Source organism: Kogia breviceps, chromosome 5 (genome assembly GCF_026419965.1).
Source record: "Kogia breviceps isolate mKogBre1 chromosome 5, mKogBre1 haplotype 1, whole genome shotgun sequence".
Lineage (NCBI taxonomy): Eukaryota > Metazoa > Chordata > Mammalia > Artiodactyla > Physeteridae > Kogia > Kogia breviceps.
Window position 1 is genome coordinate 39,961,497 of NC_081314.1, and position 20,290 is coordinate 39,981,786.

The 20,290-nt window shown below is 40.5% G+C and overlaps 1 non-coding gene across 1 annotated transcript; it reads right to left on the reverse strand.

The window, feature by feature from the left end:
* Window positions 1-13,554: 13,554 nt before the first annotated feature.
* TRNAG-CCC (transfer RNA glycine (anticodon CCC)) lies at window positions 13,555-13,627 on the reverse strand. Its single transcript has one exon. It is a non-coding gene; the product is annotated as a tRNA-Gly (tRNA).
* Between the last annotated feature and the right edge of the window lie 6,663 nt (window positions 13,628-20,290).

The window sequence follows — 20,290 nt, forward strand, 5'->3', positions numbered from 1 at the left end:
ATGAAGATTAAAGATTCAAGTTGTCATACAGGCTGAAACCAACAGGAGAAAATTTCAAAGGGATAAACATAACCTCACACATTCAGGTTTACAATCTCAGTTGTTTATATATGCTAAATAAAAATCTAGACATAGGAAACTGGTATATGGTTTATATTTTATTGGATTATTGATTAAATATAGCATTAACTGGAAATGCTAAATAACCATGGGCATCCCCTGTTAGTATTAATCTGGAAGGTGTACTGTGGTCAAAGCCTCTAGCTGGCCATAGAATAGAGGCTGGCCGGAGTTAATCCTTTTTTTTAAAAAAAAATTAATTAATGTATTTATTTTTGGCTGCGTTGGGTCTTCATTGCTGCATATGGGCTTTCTCTAGTTGCAGCAAGCAGGGGCTACTCTTAGTTGCGGTGTGCGGGCTTCTCATTGCGGTAGCTTCTCTTGTTGCGGAGCACGGGTTCTAGGTGCGTGGGCTTCAGTAGTTGTGGCGCACGGGCTTAGTTGCTCCACAGCATGTGGGAATCTTCCTGGACTAGGGCTCAAACCCATGTCCCCTGCATTGGCAGATGGATTCCTAACCACTATACCACCAGGGAAGTCCCAATCCTACTCTTAACAGTAACATCAGGAGCAGCAGCTAATGTTTGTGGAGTGTTTACTAAGTGCCAAGTACAGCTAAGTGCTTTACATGGATCATTTCATCCTCAAAAACCCCTGTGAGGTAGGTACTAATGACATCTCCACTTTACCAGTGACAAACCAGTACGTCAAAGTAACCTGCCCACGGTCCCACAGTGCACGAACGGTAGTACTGAGAGTTCAGCTCAGGGTGCCTGATCCTATAAAGTGTGGATGTAATCATTACACACGATTGTCTGCCTCTTCAGGCTGACACGCCGTTCCAGATACTAGCACTTTCCTCGGAGCCCATTCCACCATGTGACAGAGGAACACTTTGCTATAATATATGGCACATTTCCAGAAATACCTTGAAATGTTGCTCTGTCTACTTTGACTAGATCTCCTCTGTGGTACTGCGTCATAAGTTTCTGGAAATCTTGTATTCCCAAAGCTACCATACATTAGGCTTCCTTCCCCAAACCCAAGGGACTACCCTCACTGTCACCCCCAATCCATGGGAGACACAGTCTGTGTGATTTTGCTACTGCTTCCTACTTTGTTATTGATTATTTCTAACTTGCCAGAGGGAGCTGTCAGCCAAATGGAGGGCTGGGATTTCCCAATCAATAGTCATTAGAGCTGAATTTATTATACATGAGGTGACTTTCAGAGCCAGGGCGATTACCCTTAACAATCAAAAGAAAAAGAATGAGAGTTTATTTTGGTAACATAAAGATAGCTCTCTTCTGGGAGCAGCCAGATTCAGCCAAAGAAATGCATTTGCAAATGTCCCTTTTCTCTTTCTTATTGTTGCCTCACATAAAAGCACATCGGGGACTTCTCTTAAGAGAGTGTGGAGTCAGACTGGCTGTGTGTGTGTGTATTTGTTTTCTTTTATAACTGAAGGAAGACATTTAAGACACCAGTTTTATTCACCAAACTTGAATGTGAGTTCAAGGAGCAGGAAGAAAGACCTGATGATAATAAATCTGAAAAAAAAAAAAAAAAAAGAAAGAAAGAAAAAAATACAGTCTTTAAGTGAAAGTGACTGTCTGGAGGTCGGGGAGGAGCAGAAAGGAGGTTAGAGAAATCCAAAACAGAGAGAATTTGTCAGAATGGGAGTTAGAGCCAGCACATGGTGCTTAGTAGGGTAATTTGTTGTGAAAAGCAAGATGTCCCCAAGCAAGTATAGCCCCGCTAAGTCTTCTGAACTGATCAGGAAAGAAGAACAGACTCATTTTTATAGAACCCAATGCTTGTGATTCATCAGGCAACGGTGTATTCTCACAAGTTTCTTTTCTCCATTTTCCATTATCAGCAGTCACTCCATTTTCCAGGCTTACCTTTTGAGCTCTAGTAGGGAGCAGGCCATTCTAAGTTTGGTTGGTTGATACTTTTACTGAAACAAAAGAGACAACATGCCTTTACAGAGGAAAGGTTCATCATTTCCCGGAAGGTGATCTTTGTTCTTGATGAATTAGCTTTGCACTTCTTATCCCCCTTGACACCTTGTTGGCTTCCTATCCTGTGTTGTTGAAACCATTTCTTACACGGCTAACTACCTTTCATGCTCTTTCACCCCGAGAGGTCTTTGGGAGGTGGGACCTTGAGAAAGGCCTCCACATTGGAGTTACACAGTCACCCACTCCTCTTTCTCAAAAATGTGTCCAGAACCAGTCCTACCAGCCTTGCTTGAGATAAGCTCAGGAAAATGGGAAAAGCACGCTTTTGCCCTCATTGTTCAGCAAACATTGCTATTGGTGAGCAGGGACCACACCTCTAAGATAGGATTGGCTTTGAAGTCAATCAGACCAATTTTTAGAAACAGCAGAAGGAGGAAACTCTGAAAGCAAACTCAGCCCTTGGGAGTGAGTAGACTAAAACCTGAGCCTACCAGTTACAAGTTGTGCACTTTTAACCCTTGAAATATTATCTACAGATGGAGAGAAGTTCTGTCTGCACTTAAGTCATCAGTTAGAGTGAGCAAAATATGGTGATAGGACTAAAACGTTTTGCACCCTTTGGGAGGCAGCTGTTTAGAGATGAGGTATCTTTTAACAAAAAATTTTACTGAAGTGGAGTTGATTTACAATGTTGTGTTAATTTCTTCTGTACAGCAAAGTGACTCAGTTATACATATATATATATATATATATATATCCTTTTCCATTATGGTTTATCCCAGTGTATTGAATATAGTTCCCTGTATTATACAGTAGGACCTTGTTGTTTATCCATCCTTTATATAATAGTTTGCCTCTGCTAACCCCAAACTCCCCATCCATACCTCCCACATGCTCCTCACCCTTGGCAACCACAAGTCTGTTCTCTATGTTTGTGAGTCTGTTTTTGCTTCATAGATACATTGATTTGTGTCGTTTTGTTTTTTGGTTTTTTTTGCGGTACGCGGGCCTCTCACTGTTGTGGCCTCTCCCGTTGCGGAGCACAGGCTCCGGACACACAGGCTCAGTGGCCATGGCTCACGGGCCCAGCGGCTCCGTGGCATGTGGGATCTTCTCGGACCAGGGCACGAACCCGTGTCCCCTGCATGGGCAGGCGGGCTCTCAACCACTGCGCCACCAGGGAAGCCCTGTGTCATATTTTAGATTCCACATATAAGTGATATCATGTGATATTTGTCTGAGGTATTGTAATTATTTTGTATTTTTGTATACAACTGCTTCTTGATATCACATTTTTACACTCCATACTTCCAGGCTATTCTTTTAAACCACATATGAAAACAAAAAAGCAGGGAGATAGGTAGCTGGATGAATAGGTATGTGAACAAATGGATAAAACCAGATTCCTTAAGCACTAATTTTTAAATGTAAATCAGGATAAGTTGATGCTCTAAACTCAAATCAGGAAAAAATCAGCTTTAGAAAAATGTGAGATGAAAATAGAAGAGTGTATAGAATGGACTTAAAAAATCTCAAATCCCGGGCTTCCCTGGTGGCTCAGTGGTTGAGAATCCGCCTGTCGATGCAGGGCACACAGGTTCATGCCCCGGTCCGGGAAGATCCCACATGCCGCGGAGCGGCTGGGCCCGTGAGCCATGGCCGCTGAGCCTGCGCGTCCGGAGCCTGTGCTCCGCAACGGGAGAGGCCACAACAGTGAGAGGCCTGTGTACCGCCAAAAAAAAAAAAAAAAAAAAAAATGCTTTGCTGAAACCTTTCAGGGAATTCCAGGTTTTAGAGCAGAGATTTTTATGTGGTAATCATTTCATGATTTATGTAAGTCAGATTGTTATACTGTATACCTTATATAGTGCTTTTTGTCAATCATATCTCAATAAAATTGAAAGAAAAAATTAAATTAAAAAACTTAAGCAAGGAAAAAGAAATGAAGCAAGTATCACATCTATAATTATTAAATCTGATGTGATTATGGGGTTCATTATAATATTCTTTATATATGATTGAAATTTTTCATAATAAAAATTCTCCAAAGTTAAAAAAAAGTTTAAAGCATCCATGTTTCTTCATTCTCAACTTTCTATGATCATCAAGCCAATGGAAGTGAGCTGATACTGCTGCTCTATTATAGCTATGTTCCATAATTGGTCTGAAATTTCACATTTTATTAACACAATTTACTGTACCTTTCCCAATAGCATTAATTATTAAGTTTTTGTATTCATGGCCCATATGCTCAGGAAAATTATATTTGGCATGCCCAGAAAAGTCAGACTAAGATCTTGGAGTAGATTAGAATAGAGTTAGAATGAGTGAGGGTATTAAAATATGCAACATATCAGAGTTCATTTCCTAAAAGGAATCGTAAGACCCAAAATCTCATCCAGTTATTCTAACTATAGCACATAAATAATGTTACCTTTCGGTTTTTAAGCATCAGGGGAAAATTAGGATCTGCTAATATTGGATGGTAAAAAATTTTCTTTTTTGTACTCATCCCAAACAAGCTAATTTCATTTACTTCAGGATATTCAGGACATGGTTAATGGCATATGAAAGATAACAAAGAGAAATGTTCTGGATCTGGAATGATAACAAATTTAAGTTTATTAGATTAGGAATTTTTCATGGTATTACTTTAAAAAAAATATGTGGATTTTTAAATGCCCAGGGAATATAGATATATAGTTTACATGCAGAATCATTGGATGTCTTTTTTTAATCCTCTCATATTCTCAATCAAATACATTTTTATATGATTTCTGATCATATCTTGTTATGTTTATTCCTAGGATGACTGGGTGGTTGGATGGATGGACAAGTGGGTGGATGTTTTATATCTCTCATGATTATGCTCTAAATGGGACATTTTCCTTTCTTTTGTTTTTTCAAGTTGCTTTTTAAAGTGTAGCATATTCGCGAATTTTACTCATGGTAAATTCACATGCACATAATGTAGATTTTAAAAAATGATTGAGGGCTTCCCTGGTGATGCAGTGGTTGAGAGTCCACCTGCCAATGCAGGGGATACAGGTTCGTGCTCCGGTCTGGGAGGATCCCACATGCTGCGGAGCGGCTGGGTCCGTGAGCCATGGCCGCTGAGCCTGCGCATCCAGAGGAGCCTGTGCTCCACACCAGGAGAGGCCACAACAGTGAGAGGTCTGCGTACTGCAAAAAAAAAAAAAAAAGATTGGGGTAACTAATCTGATCTTTCTCAAAAGCCCAGACTTGTTTATCATGGAAAAAGAATAATTTTAATCCTTTAAGTTAAAAAAATTTGGTCTATTCTGCTACCTAAGTAGTCCTTTTAAATCATGCTCTTAATTTCCAGATCTGTCTCTCCTGGCTTCTTTCTAAGTGACATCTGGGCCTATGGCCTTGGGGAAAGAGAAGGTTATGTGACCCCATGAAGGGAATAGTCAGGATTCTGCAATGTGTTCTCCTAGGGCTTTATGGTTCTCAAAGGGAATGCTTCTGTCTATCTGCTTGTTGTTCATTCTGGGGTATTCCCTACTGAAGTCAGCCACTAGAATTTATGATCTGTCTCTCTCAGCTTGGTTAAGACAACTGATAACTCTCCTAGTGACTGGGCCAAACTTTGGCTTGGCTGCCATATTCACCTCCAGCTTTTAGGTCATCTCATCCCTCACATGGTAGGTCCCAAAGCAGGGATGGTGGCTTTCAGCCTGGCTGACTTCTGATCCACCTCAAGGATCTAAAGGAAGTTCTATATCCCACTGATGTAACCTAGAAATCAGAAAAGATAAACATCAGGGATTTTACCTGCCAAATTTAGTTTGATGGCTATAGAGATGGGGGATATGGTTATTGAAATGGGTTTCAGTGGGAATAATAGAATTCTGAAGATGAAGACAGGGGCAAAATCCCTAGAAAAGAATGGTACCATAATAGTAGTGAAGCTGGATTAATAACCAGAGTGAATTGACCCTCAGAATTTTGAAAGCTATACATTGAGAAGTCCCCTAGACCAAACTCAGAGGTCAGTCTGTTAAAGTCTTTCCTGGTCTGAATAACTGGGGTGGAAATCTGAACACAGATGATTTGCAACACTATACTCAGACCTGCTTAGTTAAGTGGCAACTGGGTCCCCTTAAAGAAGGACCATGTTATGACCTCTCAGGTTTGGAATGTGATTCTCCAGACATCCCCAAGTACACCTGAGACCATTTACTAATGTGATTCTGACTTGGGGCAAGGGGCATGTTTAAACGTTGGGAACAATTCTGAATATTCACTTTGAATTCGTGTTTTTTTTGATTTGCAATGCTTCTATGGTTCACTGGTCATTGGAGGTTCATGAAAATCCAGTGAGAAATGGAGATTTTTTGGGTTTGTTTTTTGTGGTTTTTTGCAGTACGCGGGCCTCTCACTGTTGTGGCCTCTCCCATTGAGGAGCACAGGCTCTGGATGCACAGGCTCAGAAGCCATGGCTCACGGGCCCAGCCGCTCCGTGGCATGTGGGATCTTCCCGGACCAGGGCACAAACCCGCGTCCCCCTGCATCAGCAGGTGGACTCTCAACCACTGCGCCACCAGGGAAGCCCAGAAATGGAGTTTTGTCCCAAGTCTATCTTATGGTAGGCTCAGAAGGTCAGTGAACCAATCCTGTAGATATTTCCAAGCTTCTGGGTATATAGTTTTCAGAATCCCCACATTGACTCTCTGATTAATGAACTTAGGACTTTTCTATTAGGTAGGATCAAGTGAAAGACACTGGAGTGTCCCTTCCCTATAAAAACCATAACACAAAGTGATACAGCATCCATGGGCGAGTCATAAAAATGAATGCAACTTTTATGTACTGGAAGATTTAACGGCGTGGGGATATTCTCTTTCATATCCTCGTTTGAAGTCCATGCTTGCCTCAGTTGAAAGTAGATGGATTTTTTAAGAGTGACAGGCTATTGAAAACTTAACAGTGACTTTAGCAATAGCAGTTGTTTCAGTTGTTCCAGATGTTGTTGTTTTTTAATCCTGGAAGGAACTAACACAGACCCTGGCATCTGTGCTTCAGTCTGGCTATTCTATTGATGTGTATTCCAGTTAACTAATCTTCTCTTCTGCTGTGTCAAACCTGCTGTAAGAAATCTATAGAGTTCTCAAGTTTAGTTGCTGTATTTTTAATTTCTAGAATTCCCATTTAATTCTTTTTAAAATAAATTTTATTTGGTTCGTAAAATCCTCCCAAATGTACTAATCACAGCTATTTTAAACTATATGACTAATCATTAATAACCAAGTCACCTGTGGGTATATTCTACTGCCTACTTTTTTCTACTGGTCCTGTTTCTTGATATGCCTCATAATTTTTTATTCAAGTCTGTACTTTGTGGAAGAAACATTGTGGGTACTCTGGGTGATGTTGGGACAGGTCAGCTTAATCTAGTCAAGGACTGAACTGACCCAAACTTGGTCTTCAGAAGCTCAGTCTATTTCTGATTTCCCTTTACTTTTAGGGTGTAGCCCACCAGCATTTTCAACAGACAGCCTAGTATTGACTCCTTGGGAGGCAAGTCCCAAATTCCAGATTTAATCTGGTCAGCACCACGAGACTGCCAGGAACCTCTCTGCATTACCTGGGCTTTCTGCATGGGTTTTTAACCTCCTGGTCTGGGCAGCTTGAGAATTCAGTAAATGTCTTCGGAGGAAACCAATAAGTTTCACATCTCTGCATTACCTTTCTCTGGGATCTCAGACCTTCTACTTTTGACTGGCTCTCCAGCACTGAATTCTGATTTTTCCCCCTCAGCCCTGTGAGATTGCCAAAGCCTTGCTGACTTTTCTGCCTCTTTGCAGCGTTTATTTTCTTGTATTCACAGCCTTTTGCTTCTGCTCCATGAATCAGCATATACCCCCAGAGGAAAGGCAACATGCGGAAGATCAGCTCGCATCTTGGGCTTTCCTTCCCTCTGGCCTCACTTTTAAAGTCTGACTGCCTGTCAACTCTTCATTAACTTCATAAAGATGTACTTTGTGTTGTCATCTTATTTCTCTAACCCTTGATGGAATCATTGTTTCCACATGTTACTTCATCACAGGTAGTTGCAGAAGTTCTGATTTAGTCTAGAGTCAGTTCGTCACCGTTTAAAAACATCCTAGATAATTCTCAAGTGAAGCCCAAGTTGAAATACACTTTTTTTCTATTTGTTTCTCCATATTACATAAGGATAATTTTATTGCATTATATTTTCATTTAAATGTTTAATTTTCATAAACTTTCAAATTGACATAGAGTTGAATAGACTTATCCCTTACAATTCTTTTACTTTCCTTTTTATCTGCAGTTATTTTCCTGTTATCTTGTTTTTAATATTTATATTTGTACCTTATTTTATTGCTTAATAGTCATATAGATACTTATTCATTTTACTTTCTAATATCAGCTCTTTGATTCATTTATTATCTCTATTTTTTCTTATTTGTTATATTCTAATTTTTAGCTTTGTTAAATCTATTTTTTCCTTAGTGTGTCTACTTGTTTTCCATAATTATTTTAATTGAATATTAATTTATTTATTTTTATTATTTCTTATTAATTAACGTAAGCACTTAAGGCTATGGACTTTTTTTTTTTTTTTTTTTTTTTTGCGGTACACGGGCCTCTCACTGTTGTGGCCTCTCCCATTGCGGAGCACAGGCTCCGGACGCACAGCCTCAGTGGCCATGGCTCACAGGCCCAGCTGCTCCGCAGCATGTGGGATCTTCCCGGACCGGGACACGAACCCGTGTCCCCTGCATCGGCAGGCGGATTCTCAACCACTGCGCCACCAGGGAAGCCCAAGGCTATGGACTTTTTTCTGAACATGAATATAGCCATATCCCATAGGTACACTTACATAGTAGTTTCAATTATCATTTTTTTTCTCTAAAATTTGAAACTGTGGTTATTTGGCCCTTAGCAACCTGTCCAGTGGGTCTACATTAAGAATAACACTGAATGATTTATGAATAATGTTTTGTTTCAATGGAACGTTTGACAGGGAATAGTTTCTATAATTTTGTGAAACAGAAATTAGTCCAATTTTTGAGTAACGAAGGGATCCAGAATGACACAGTCTAAGAAGATTCTCGGCTTTGATTTTAGGTGTTCTTAGAAAATGTCATGCAGGCCACCATTTAAAATGTAAATTGAATAATGTTGGTCTTATATCAGTGCTGGGAACTGGCCATGGCTGTCCAGACATTGTCCCCTCACAGTCCAGGGAAGTGAGCTTCAGCGTCCTCTGGAAATCTCAATAACCCTTGTCTTCAAAGAACTGGCGATAAAATACAGATTTGAGTTGAAAGTCATGTTTATTTCTCACTATTGTTTAGTCCTTGTCACTCAGTGACTTACAGCTGTCCGGAGATGAATGTTAATCAAAATATTTTTTGCAAAAAGGAACACAGATTTCTTTGAAAGGAAGAAGTGAAGGTCACAGAGAGACTTTTCAGTCCTTGAGATTTTCCTTTGCTTTTTTTTTTTTCCCCACTAAGTGATTTGCTGCCATAGTTCCTCACTTTCCTTCTTCCTACCAAAGCTTTCCATGTGCTTTTAGATTTTAGTATTACCTGATGATGGCCATTCTGACCTGTGTGAAGTGATACCTCATTGTAGTTTTGATTTGCATTTCTCTAATAATTAGTGATGTTGAGCATCTTTTCATGTGCTTTTTGCCATCTCTATGTCTTCTTTGGAGAAATGTCTATTTAGACCTTCCAAGCATTTTTCAGTTGCGTTGTTTGTTTTTTTGATATTGAGTTGCTTGAGCTGTTTGTATATTTTGGAGATTAACCCCTTGCTGGTCGCTTCGTTTGCAAATATTTTCTCCCATTCTGTGGGTTGTCTTTTCATTTTGCTTATGGTTTCCTTTGCTGTGCAAAAGCTTTTAAGTTTAATTAGGTCCTATTTGTTTATTTTTGCTTTTATTTTCATTACTCCAGGAGGTGGATCAAAAAAGATATTACTGTGACCAAGGTGATTCTGGTTATTTTTAATACGTTGGTTGCTATGGAGGGCATGACATTAAGATAAAGGAAAGGAAAAAGCAGTTGCCTGAAAGTAAAACAAAGCAAAAATAGCCCTTCAAATGAATTCTTCTTATCTAGGGGTAAAACAAAAATATTTGCTGCCTTACTGTGATCTAAGGCCCATCCATAATTGACATTAGAGTGAAGGCCATTTTTGGTGGGTTGCAGGTGGTTTCATTTTGGACACTTAATTGGAGCAATAATGTATTGCTCACTTTCTGAAGCATGCTTTGTTTGAGCTATGGTCAATAAGGAGTGAGGCAGAGAACAGAGTCCTTGGAAGAACAAATCTCTTTTTTTTAAAGCTATCTTGACATTTAGATATCCTAGCTGTCATTATATTCATTCCTGAGGAAATCACGCAAGACAACCACCCAATTTACTATTTTCTTTTTATTTATTAATTTATTTATTTTTGACTGCGTTGGGTTTTCGTTGCTGTGCGCGGGCTTTCTCTGGTTGCGGTGAGTAGGGGCTACTCTTCCTTGCGGAGCGCAGGCTTCTCATTGCAGTGACTTCTCTTGTTGCGGAGCACGGGCTCTAGGTGCACAGGCTTCAGTAGTTGTGGCTCACGAGCTCTAGAGTGCAGGCTCAGTAGTTGTGGCGCACGGGCTTAGTTGCTCCGTGGCATGTGGGATCTTCCTGGACCAGGGCTCAAAACTGTGTCCCCTGCATTGGCAGGCGGATTCTTAACCACTGAGCCACCAGGGAAGGCCCCCAGTTTACTCTTTAATTTACTCTTTAATTTACTCTCAAGTCACTCTGGAAGAGGCTGAAGGGGATCACTGGGTCTGCAGAGCATGGGAAATCACAGCATAAAAGAAGCAAAGTGATTCTACTCAATAGGAAGTCTTCATGAGCTGTTTCAAGATATTGTAACAAAAACGAACTCTGTTTTGTGTTTCGGATAGATGTAAGATCTTGAAAGAAGTAATTAAAGAAGTAATTTCTGGAGTCCTTAGGACACTCAACTACCAGCTGGACTGCTTTGCTTCCTTTTCATTTCTTGATAGGCCAATCCATATTATACATAGGTGATCTTCTTTGCAAAATAGAAATAGAGACACAGGCATAGAGAACAAACATATGGACTCCAAGGGAGGAAAGGGGGAGTGGGAGGAATTGGGAGATGGAGATTGACATATATACACTATTGATATTACGTATAAAATAGGTGACTAATGAGAACCTACTGTATAGCTCAGGGAACTCTACTCAGTGCTCTGCGATGGCCTAAATGGGACGGAAATCCAAAAAAGAGATGTATGTATACGTATAGCTGATTCACTTTGCTGTATAGTAGAAACTAACACAACATTATAAGGCAACTATACTCCAATAAAAATTAATTATAAAAAAGAAGTTAAGAAGCATATATGATTATGACAAAAATAGAGGGAGTTGAAATAACTTGTTGGTAAACAGAGGGTATTGTCTTTGTACATCTACAGAATATTAAAAAATAAAAGAGACTCTAGGAGAACCTCCAAATTCTGGCAGACTGTTGTTTGAAACCTTGGTTTTTCCTTTTGTTTTCTCTCCTTTCCAATATGGAATTTGAGAGATACCAGTGACAGAGAGATCAAGATCAGAGGTGAAATGTTTTAAGGTGAAAGTATGCAGCTAAAGAGGACCTATCTAGGCTCTTGGGAGGAAAATCCATTGGCTTGCAAGCAATATAACTTGCTTGTCTCTCACTTGCTCTCTCTCATTACCTGTCCCCCACTCGCCACCGCTTCTGGTTTTCTGGACAATCTCCTTTCCACATACGAAATTCCCAAAGGAGATGGCAAACTTGTAGACTGATGGGCTTCATTCCTTCCCTAAACTCCTCTCCCCCTTCTTATCCTCACCCTCCCCTTCCACACCACCTTACCCAACACCTAGAGAGAAGTAGGAACAAACACTAATTATTTTTTCAAATGATCAGATAGCATATAACTTTTACATTCAGATGAGTATTTTGACCTTCACTGTGACTTCTCGTGGTGCTATAGATGTTACAGTAATGATGGTGGTGCTGAAGTCATTTAGAATCCTCCACTTTATGGACCTTCTTCTGCCCCTACAGCAGGGTTTTGAACAGTCCTTTCAAGGGGCAAAAATCGTCACTGACTCAATACATACCTATAGTGAACCTACTATGAAATTGTACTTACATGGACTACAAGCATCGTCTCCACTGCCTGCAGCCACCCTGAAGAACTGGGTCATACTTTTGCAGAGAGCTCAGAACACATTACTCCACTGAAGTGGTCCTATTCTCTCCCACGTGCCTGTCCTTACAACTCTTGAACGCAAAATTCTCTTAACATATCTATTATGGAGCTTATAATTAGGAGAATACACACATACCTAAAAGGTGATGTGACACCCTCAATGGCTTTTGTGTTACATACAGCGAAAATTGTGTTTTTCATTTTCTTGCCAAAGAGTTAAATATTTACCAAACCAACACTTCTGACACCTTCTAATTCACTTTGATTTTTTAATCACTTGCACTTGTTTTGAAAGATAATTCAAATAAAACGGGACTCGATTTAAGTAGACCTATTGCTTTGGGGTCAGCTACAGCTCTGCAGTTCTTATACTCTTTTGCCTTTGTTGCTGTTGTTGATAATGAGATGATTCACGGGAAGGGAGGAATGGGAGCAAGGATAATTAAACCTCTGCTTTGGGACATTTGCAAACTAGAGTGAGGTACCTAGGCACAGGATTGTTCTTTCCCTCACACATTTGAAGAAGAAATGAAGAACAGGTAAGAGAGAATGTTAGGAGCCATAAGAATTATACTGACTGTTTGGTTATTTCCATACTCTGCTATTTGGTAGAGTGTTCTTTAATTGATTAATGGAAGTATATTCAGACCTGTGTCAGTCTGGATTCTCTGAGAAGCAGACTCAGTAATGAGCACAGGATGTTTCTGTAAAAGATCAAGAGGGAGGAAACAAGGATGGTGCAGGAAGAACCTCAGACTATTATGCAGACATGGCAAAGGTTCAGTCAAGTGTCAACCCGATGGGGAACCGCACAGCAAAGGTCATCCTTAGGAGGAGTCTTGTTTGGGGAAGAAATAGTTGAGCCCTAGACCGCAACTATGATCAGTCATTGGCTAGAGGGTCTACAAGAAGTCCATGGCCTCAGCTCAAGCTCCTGTAGGTACCACAACTGGAGTCTGTCAGCCAACCTCCTCCCTTATGACTGGATGGTAAAGTCTTTCTTGAAGGAGATCCGAGCAGTGCACCTCCATTGCTGCCATGGTCCCCAAGTATGTCCTTAAGCTTGTGATCCTCCCTCCTCTGGGATCACAAGAACTTGCAACATCCCTCACCTTAAGTAAATATGTCACACAGAAACACAGAGAGGAAGGAACTGTACAGTCTTGACTTTTGAGTTCCCAAATAATCTCTTTTTTTGCAATTTTCTTTCTTTTCTTCCTTTTTTTTTTTTTTTTTGACCACGCCACATGGCTCGTGGGATCTTAGTTCCCTGACCAGGGATCGAACCTGGGCCTCCTGCATTGGGAGTGCAGAATCCTTACCACTGGACCACCAAGGAAGTCCCCCAAATAATCTTTTGATATGCATGGCTGTGACAATTACTTGAGAAGAGAGTCATTGTATATATCAAAAGCCTGTCATACCCAACGAAAAAGAGAATAGGACAATTCTGTGACCAGAGAAAACAGACTGAGAATCCAGCTTGCACACTGCTCCACAAGCCTTCAGACCAAGGGAAAATAAGTCTTCTCCTAACTGGTCTGCCCAGAAGAGGTGCATCTTGGCAGTTCATCCACGAAGAACAGACACGTTTTCTCTAATTTGCTCAAAGTTCCTTGTACACCAGCAGGGGCCAGTGCATTGCTTTCTGGATGGAGTCTGAGAAAATCACAAGGTCTCAGAAGCCTCTCCATCCAAAAGCAAGTCCAGGTGAGGAGAGAATGAATGCCAGATGGGTTGTTTATTATCTGGGGCCTGAAGCTTCCTCATCAGGTCCTGTAGCACACTGGGAAGTCTAAAATTTCTCCCTTCCATGCCCACTGCAGTACGAAGGTTGTCCTGCAGCTGGAAGACCTGGAGAGGTCTTAAAGGAGAAAAAGGAACTTATTCTGGAGGAGTCAGGAACCAAGAATCAAAGAGCATATGAGAATTAGTGGATCACAAGTGGATAAGTAGTATTGATCCATCACTGTTCCCTCCAAGTATTCCATGAACCCTGGGGACTCAGCAATAGCTCTGGGGAGAAATGGGAAGGATATTCTAGGGACAGAGACTCTCTTATATGAGTGTGATTACTTAAATTCCAGGAGTTTAGGGACTTCCCTGGTGGGCCAGTAGTTAAGATTCCATGCTTCCACTGCAGGGGGCACATGTTCGATCCCTGGTCAGGAAACTAAGATCCCGCATGCCGTGTGGTGCGGCTGAAAATAAATAATAATAAATAATAAATAAATAAAATCATAATAAATTCAATGAGTTTAAATGTCTGCCATCCAGAAGAATAGGGATCCAAAGTAGTTGAGTAGTAGAAAAATTAAAGATATACATTTGTCTTCACACCTGCGTTTGAGACCTGAAAAATTAGAGCCTCCTATTAATTAATAACCGAGGTTCCAAGTTGATGTGAATTGTCCAAGGTCTTCAAAGTAGTTAAGTGGAAAAGCAGTACTCACACTCAGGCTTTTTGACACCAACCGCAGTGTTCTTTAACTTACCACGTTCTCTCTGCAACCTGTTAGGAAACTGAACAAGCACTGTGCAGGGTTTGGCACACAGCAGGTGCTAGATAAGTGCATGCTAGTGAATGCTAATTGACTCATTTGTTGCATCCCTGAAGTTCCAATTAGCTGCACACACAAAGCTGAAAGGCTTTAGTCCTGGGTTTTCATTAGCAAACCAGGATAAGCCTAAGTACTTTAGAGCAGCGGCCCCGAACGTTTTTGGCACCAGGCACGGGTTTTATGGAAGACAATTTTTCTATGGACGGGTGGCAGGATGGGTGATTCAGGCGGTAACGCAAGTGATGGGGAGTGGCAGATGAAGCTTTGCTCACTTGCTGATGACCTCCTGCTGTGCAGCCAGGTTCCTAACAGGCCGCAGAGCAGTACCGATCCATGGCCTGGGGGTTGGGGACCCTGCTTTAGAGAAAGGGAGAAAGGCAGTTAAAACTGGAATTTTAAATGATCAGAACCACTGATCTGTTTACACACAGGATGCCAGAATCTGGCTGGTGAATATTACAGGAACATTTTTTTTAAACATCTTTATTGGAGTATAATTGCTTTACAATGGTGTGTTAGTTTCTGCTGTATAACAAAGTGAATCAGCTATACATATACATATATCCCCATATCTCTTCCCTCTTGCATCTCCCTCCCACCCTCCCTATCCCACCCCTCTAGGTGGTCACAAAGCACTGAGCTGATCTCCCTGTGCTATGCAGCTGCTTCCCACTAGCTATCTATTTTACATTTGGTAGTGTATGTATGTCCATGGCACTTCATCCCAGCTTACCCTTCCCCCTCCCTCTGTCCTCAAGTCCATTCTCCACCTCTGCGTCTTTATTCCTGTCCTGCCCCTAGGTTCTTCAGAACCTTTTTTTTTTTTCTTTTAGATTCCATATATACGTGTTGGCCATAATTCAAAAGTAGTTATATACCACAATGTTCATTACAGGAGCATTTTAACAGCCAAAGTGCTGTACACAGAGCTGGGACCCTGAAACTACAGCTCTGAATGTCCATCACTTTCCTGTGAGAACACCACCTATCACCGAGCCCAGACAGCAGGCCACTCAGTTCTGAGTCTATTTTGGCTTGAAGTCCCCACCACCACCCTGCTGCCACTGCTGTTTACCTCCCAGCCATGAAGTCTGGGAACCAGACCAATTTATTTTATATTTCAAATGCAAAGGGTTTAGAATAACTACATTGATTCACAAAGTCAATTCTACTTTAACTCAGACACATACACAAACACACACAAAGGAAAATGTGCATTTGCTGAAAGATTTCTTAATTTATGGATTCATTTTACTTTATTTTATTTTTATTTTTTAATAAATTTATTTATTTATTCTTGGCTGCTTTGGTTCTTCGTTGCTGTGTGCGGCTTTCTCTAGTTGCAGCGAGCAGGAGCTACTCTTGTGGTGCACGGGCTTCTCATTGTGGTGGCTTCTCTTGTTGCGGAGCACTGGCTCTAGGCACGTGGGCTCAGTAGTTGTGGCACAGGGCTTAGTTGCTCTGTGGCATGTGGAATCTCCCCCGGCCAGGGCTCGAACCCGTGTCCCCGGCATTGGCAGGCAGATTCTTAACCACTGTGCCACCAGGGAAGCCCCTACGGACTCATTTTAAAAGCTACAAATTTAGTGCTTAAAATGAAGCTGTACAGAAACACAACCCAAATGTACATCAACAGGGGAATTGATAAAGAAACAATGGTGCATTCAGACGTGGAATGCTACACAGTAGTATAAAAGAATACACTACTTATCTATGTACATAATAGTTATAAGTATATAATAGTACAAAATAGCATGGATGAATCTCAAACAGTTGTGACGAGCAAAAGAGGCCAAGTTGCAAAAAGCAAAATAGTACATTTATATGAAGTTCTAGAACAGGCAAAACAAGTATTGGGGGAAAAATAACAAAAGTGGTTGCTTCTAGTGTGAAGCCTGCCTGGAAAAGGGCAGGAGGGAACTTTCTGAATGATAGAATTGTCTATTTAGGATCTTTGAATATTACTATATCTAAATTATACCTCAATAAAAAGAAATTAATTGAATTTTTTAAAATGAAGCTCTAATATAAGATTGGAGAAACAGTTGCAGGTGAAGATGTCACAAGACAGCTACAACAGTGATTGCCATGGTTTGCATTGTCTACAAGGCCACGTCTACTTTCTCTGGCAATGCTGGACTCCATTGAAGAAAGTGGTGAGTAGTTTTCTTAGTGGACAGATATTAGGTAACATAACATTTTGGATAATTTGTCACTGACTATGTGGAGGATATTTCAAGTCATTTTTAATATAGAAAGCTGATTATAGTGTACTTTACACAGCTAAGAGTATGAGATCAGAATAGATGTTTGCCATAAAAAACAACTGAATATTGTTTTTTTTCAAATCACTCACCCCCTATTTTATTTTTTGTCTCTAGGGTGATTTTCTTAAATTGAGGTATAGTTGATTTACCATATTATATAATTTCAGTTTATTATAAGTTGTATAATTATGTGAACCACATAGATTCACAGTTTTTAAAGATTATATTCCATTTATAGTTATTATAAAATACTAGCTATATTCCCTGTGTTGTATAATGTATCTTTGTAGCTTATTTATTTTATACATAGTAGTTTGTACTCACCTTCTCTTTTTAAAAGAAACTTGGCATCAAAGATTTCAGCTGAAGTTGTGGTATTTTAGAGTTTGGAGTTGACTCCTGCTTTGTTATTTAACTTTCTGATCTTGCATATAATAGTACCTAGTCTGGGGTTATTATAAAGGATCAAAGCAAGTGCCATATATATAACAGTGCATTGTAAATCATAAAGCACCATACAAATGTATACTATTATGGCCATTATTACTACTTAAATTAATATGGAAACCTCAACTGGAATTTTTACCATTAAGTTAGAAGGCTGGGGATACCTTAATTATGACATGTTAAATAGACATACTGTGCTCCTACAGTGACTTCAACTGATTTTATGGAAAAATTGTAACTTGTTTACATTTGACCATATATATTTCCTCATCCTTACCCCACACTCCAGCACAGTTTCCATCAACCCCAATCTTTGGCAATAAGCCACAGAAAAGCACCATTATGTCTTCCTTTAAACCATATTTGGACAAGAACCAGGGTGGGAGGGGTGGACGTGGAGGTGTAGCATGAAGATAAGGATTCTTTGGCCCCTTTAAATCACTGCCTCGGCTTGTTTCAATGTCAGATACTCAGGATTTTCATTTTTGCTGAGTCAGCTCATTTGCTTTTTTTTTTTTCCCCCTCCAATTATTTTTTGTTTGTTTATTTTGTTTTTTTGTGTGTGGTACTCGGGCCTCTCACTGTTGTGGCCTCTCCCATTGCGGAGCACAGGCTCCGGACGCGCAGGCTCAGTGGCCATGGCTCACGGGCCCAGCCACTCCACAGCATGTGGGATCTTCCTGGACCTGGGAACGAACCCGTGTCCCCTGCATCGGCAGGCTGATTCTCAACCACTGCGCCACCAGGGAAGCCCTCCAATTATTTTTTGATAGCTGCATTCACTGAACAAATTTTACTTTAGCTCCATTAAAAAAAAGGAGGACCAGGTAAATAGAATTTGACACCATCTGCTTGGAAAGTAGTCATGATGTATCAGTGCCTTTTTCTAGATGATAAAAACTTGGAAATGCTAAGTGCAGATTGAAAGCAATGTTGTTGTAATTAATGCACAGGCGTCTAAGGCACTGTTGGTAAGATGGACAAGGAAATATGAACGCTGCATGTCACTGCCTTAGGCTTTAGAAAATTAAAGAACTCCAGTGAGAGAAGACGTTCCTCCAGGTTTCTGGCTTTTCGTTTGTAATCCATGTGAAGCATCTGAGTGCATTTAGTGCACATTATTTATCAAGTACTTCTAGGAACTGTAGAATTAATTAAAGAGAACGTGTTTTGTAATGCTTGTGTAAGCATAGCGTTTCTCTTCATAAGAGAAAATACTGTCCAAATTCAAATTTTGGAGGCAGGTATGGCTAATAACTTGGTGTTAAGGTGCGAAGCAAAATGGCATAGTGTTTTCAAGTGTGGGCTCTGTAATTTAGTAGAATTCTGTTCAGCTATTTATTCTATCATTTCCATGTTATGTGATCCACAATTAATTAAAATCTTATAAGCTTCAGTTTATGAATCTGTAAAATGGGTATATTTGTAGTAGCTGTTTCAGTTATTGATTGCTGTGAAGGAAACCACCCCACAACTTGGTGGCCTAAAACTATAATTTATTATATGATAATGTGGGATAAGTAGGTGGGTCTTCTACTTCATGTAGTATTAGATGTGACATCAGCTTAGGTCTTAGGAAGGCTAGTGTCATCTGGCGACTAGACTGAGAACTCAGAGTTATTGAGCTGTTGACTGGGCGTCTGTGGTTCTTCTCCACATGGCATGTGGAGTTCCAAGGAAGAGCATTCCAAGAAGAAAGTGGAAGCTTTCAGGCCAGTTAAAGGCTAAGCTCAGAGTTGGCACTGCACCATTTCTACTGTACTCTACTGATTGATTGTGAAGATAAATAAAATATGAGCATTTTACACAGATCTTAGTTCCTACCAAGCATTTATTCAGTTTTTTCTTCTTTAAAAAAATAAATGTATTTATTTATTTTTGGCTGCATTGGGTCTTCGTTGTTGTGTGCAGGCTTTCTCTAGTTGTGAAACCAGGGGCTACTCTTTGTTGTGGTGCACGGGCTTCTCATTGCGGTGGCTTCTCTTGTTGTGGAGCATGGGCTCTAGGCACACGGGCTTTAGTAGTTGTGGCTTGTGGGCTCAGTAGTTGTGGCTCGCGGGCTCTAGAGCGCAGGCTCAGTAGTTGTGGTGCACGAGCCTAGTTGCTCCGCGGCATGTGAAATCTTCCCAGACCAGGGCTCGAACCCATGTCCCCTGTATTGGCAGGCGGATTCTTAACCACTGTACCACCAGGGAAGTCCTATCCAGGTGCTGTTAGTGTCGATATTATGCCAGTACAATTACAATTTAGATTATAGGAGATGGCACTATGGCATCTAGAATTAAGGCTTGGGAGACTGAAACTATACAGTGATGACATATTTAAAATCATTTAAAAAATCAAAATGGAGTAACTGTGGTTCAGGCACACAAAAGGGAGCCAGGTGGCCATTGTGGTTGTGCTTTCAGACACATTCCTCCATTATTTAGAACTTGTATTTTCTGAACTGTATGAAATTTATGGACACACTAGCCATTTTCACAACAATATCTGCTAGCACCTGCTAGCTGCAACCCCACCCTTGGCTTTTGCAACTATGTAATCATTTTGAACCCAAACCCATCCTTGCTTAGCAAGCACCTTTACTTCTTGCGAGCTCCAATCTAACTTTTGACAGTTTATGTGAGCTTGTGACATTTTGTCACAAGCTTTATAAGCCTTCCCCGTTTTGTATTCCAGCAGAATATAATTCAAGTGCTTTTGAATCTGTGTCTCCTGGGCTGCAGT